The sequence below is a fragment of the Uloborus diversus genome, chromosome 5, assembly GCF_026930045.1.
Source record: "Uloborus diversus isolate 005 chromosome 5, Udiv.v.3.1, whole genome shotgun sequence".
NCBI classification, from domain to species: Eukaryota; Metazoa; Arthropoda; class Arachnida; order Araneae; family Uloboridae; genus Uloborus; species Uloborus diversus.
The window spans coordinates 95504014-95507743 of record NC_072735.1 but is presented as its reverse complement, the minus strand read 5'-3'; positions in this window follow the sequence as shown (position 1 = coordinate 95507743).

Here is a 3730-nt window from a genome sequence, read left to right as displayed (position 1 = left end):
AGGTAGATCGTGACGGCGCGGAGTTAGGCATCAGAGCCATCTAGTGTAATGGGAAGCAACTAGGAAGTTCCCTTGACGACGGATGATCTTAATTTTTCACCAATAGTCCTTCAGGTATAAATTTTTCGCTCTGGTACTTTGTGCTTCCACGAAACAACTATGGATTTGAACTTCGACATCAGATGTTTTTTTTTTCCCTTTCTTTCGATTTTTTTTCTTTTCTTTTTTTAACACTTTCAGAGAATAAAAACTTTCGGAAAAATAAAGCGAAGTCGGTGACCCCTCCCCATGCAAAAGCCAGAGCGCCTGAACTAAATTTTTGGGAGGGTGGAAATTCTCGATTTGCCGAATGAAATTCCAAATTGTGCCAAATGATGATGATTTTTCCGAATGGAATTTCGCCGACTGATGACAATTTTGCTGAACAAAACAACAAATTTTGCCGAATGATGATAACTTTTCCAAATCGTTAAACAAAATTTAACGAATTAGGAAATGTTTTGGAGGTCACAGTGACCTCCCGTGACCACCCATCGGAGCGCCCCTGCCCCCACACAAAGTTTTGAATACATTTTCAAATTAAAATTTGATACTTCAGTTATAGCTAACGTTAGAGAATCCTCTCTAACTTCCACTGAACCTTTTTTTTTCTGCTTTCACATAGTTTAAAAATTGAAGAATACTTTAATTCATAGATAATAAATAATTTAAATCTAATCTCATGTTATATTCTAATGATAAATCTAGGAATAACTGTGAGTGTTTATAAACCAGGCCCGTCATTTCTGCGGATCGGGGGTCGGGGGTCAATTCTTCTCCCGCGGTGACTTTGAGAGTTTAATGTATGTAAATGTAAATTGGCATGGTTTTCTGTTTTTTGGAAAAAATTACATTTAGTATATTCCCCTTGCCCCCCCCCCCCCTTACCTAATGTGTATTGTCTTTATTTTATGGAAGACAAAATGATAAGTTACTTTGAAAATGAAACAATAACGCAATTATACAATAACGCGATGATAATAGTAGTTTTTATTAACATTGTAGTTCTTGTTAAGTTAATCGCTGTTAGTTCAAAAACGAAGTTCTTATAGTAATCTTCCCTAATAGCGAACCGGACGCCTCGCAATAACAAACAAAACTTCCGGTCCCGTGACTGTCCGCTATTCGGAGGGCACAAAATCTGTAAAAGTTGTTTCTCCGCCTGCACTGTAGCGACGCTAGGAAACAGCCTGTCCTTGCTATCAAATACCGGGTTTCACTTTTTTTCTTTGTCTCCCCCCCCCCCCCCAGTAATTTTGGGACAAGTCAACGGTGACTGCGCTTAAAATATCTTTTATTGTTTGTGTTGTTTGCGACGTTGATTTTTTTGAAAAGTTTTAAACAATAAAGATTGACTTCGCTCAAAACCTGATATTTATCTCAACTCGCAATCATTTTTGGATTGATAGATACCAGTCGCGTGGCCCTTCTTAATTTCTTCCAATAATTTTTTAAAAAATAATAGTACAACCTTGGTATAATGTTAAAAGTCATCGAAATTTCAGCCGTATTTTTAACGTTTTTTTTTTATTTATTTAATTAATTTTATTTTTTTTAACAGTTAGGTCAAAAATAAAAAAAAAAATTTCAAAAACTATTTGAAACCAAATTTTGATAAAAGAAAATATGCTGTGCCGCTATTCGCTACAAAACGCGTCACACTTACAACGCTAGCAAAGCAACTGCAAACTTTCGTCCATTATATGTTTTCATCATAAAACCATCCAAAATAACTCAAACAATTTGTCAAGTTTCGATCATCAAAGCGTCTAACTTTTAAAAAATTATCTTAGTTTGTTCTGAAGTTATTTGGAGAATGATTTGGTGGATAGCTTTACACTTAAATGAAACTTTTCATGTTTCCTAATTTTTTTTAAATTTATTTATTTAACGGATTATCTTAACAGCTGATAGAACTTTTAGGGAACTTTTAGTGGTATCTTGTGTCATTATTTATTTCTTTGAAGGAATTTCCATATTTTTAATGGAATTTTTGGAATGGATGGGGCGCCATGATTTTTGAAAACTCCCTACGTCCGCGTTATCAGAACTCTTTCAACTTTTAAGATATTGTGATTCATTAGAAGAGTTGAGGAATTTTTAAAAAAATTACCATGCAAGAATATTTTTAACCAGCCAACAATATACAGTATACAATAAGTGATCTTAGTAGAAAAAAAATGACGAAGTATACAAGAGACGATTTTAAGTTGTTTCTGTCTGATCATTTGAAGAGTAATTTATCAAAACTGCATTTCTGTTTTTATGCGCACTATTAGAACTTAATATCCTTAACAAATCTATAGACGTGAAAAAGTTGGTTTCTAAAAATCTATATGTTTCAAAAAAGGGGGAGGGAGAGAGACAAGACCATTACAAATGAAAAAGGGAAAAAAACCTTAAAATAAGAAAGAGTTCTAAATAACTCTGAACAAAGTTTTAATTCAAACATAGCTTCCTTCTTAAATTTACAAAACTATATTTGTCAGAAGCGATTTTTTTTTGAGCAATCACGATTGCTTATTGCTTTCATTTGACTGTTTTTGGCGTCCTATCATTTTATTTCCCCACCGCCACCCTCCGCACCATCACCGTCGACCGGTTCCTCACGATGCTGCTCCTATAGCAAAAGCCGTCTCCAGATTGCATCCATGTCCTACACACACGCGCATACATACACAACTACACACGCACACATACACACACAAACACATACACACACATACACCTACACACACATACACGTCCATACACGCATACATAGACACCTACGCATACACACAAAAACATACACACACACATACACACAACTACCCACACATTCATGCCTGCACACAGACACAAACACATATGCCTACACACACATACACATACCCCCCCACACACACATTCATACACACAACTACCCACACACTTATGCCAGCACACAGGCAGAAACTCACATGTCTACACACGCATACACATACCCCCTACACACAAACACACATACCCCCACACACAAACACACACGCCTACATACACACACTCGTGATTGCGAAAAACATAATTTGAATTCAAGATGTCAAAATTCAAATTAATTTTTTATTTATTTATTTATTTATTTATTTATTTAATTATTTTTTTTTTTATTTATTTTTTTTTTATTTTTTATTTTTTTATTTTTTTTGCACACTATAGAAATTGCTTAAACCTGTAAGTTCAAAGAGTTCCTATCTCTTGAGTTTTGAAATCTCTCTTTGTATTCTTGGTGAGTTGCAACCTAACACATTAATGCGAAGTGAAATTAAAAACACAGCACACAGCTTAGGATATATTATAAAATAGTATACACCCTGAAACAATAATAACAGGAATAATTTATTATAGGGAGGGTTTAACAACGGAAAACAAAGAAAAGAACGGAAAAAAGAAAAGAAAAGGAAAAGAAGTACAAAAAACATTTCAAATGTTAAGTTTAAATTTTGTTTGGATGTTAGCAATGCTTATTTCTCATACCTTTCCAACAAATATGGATTACATTGATTGGATGTTTCATAGAACTATTATTTTTTGCTACGTTTAGAGAATTTCGAACCAGTGACTATTTTATGACTTAAATTAAAGCTTCGTTGCTAGGCCCCTGGAGGTGCAAGGTCGTAGGCTATCGCCCACTTCTTGCTACGCTACTGTTAACAAGTAGAATGTGACAACA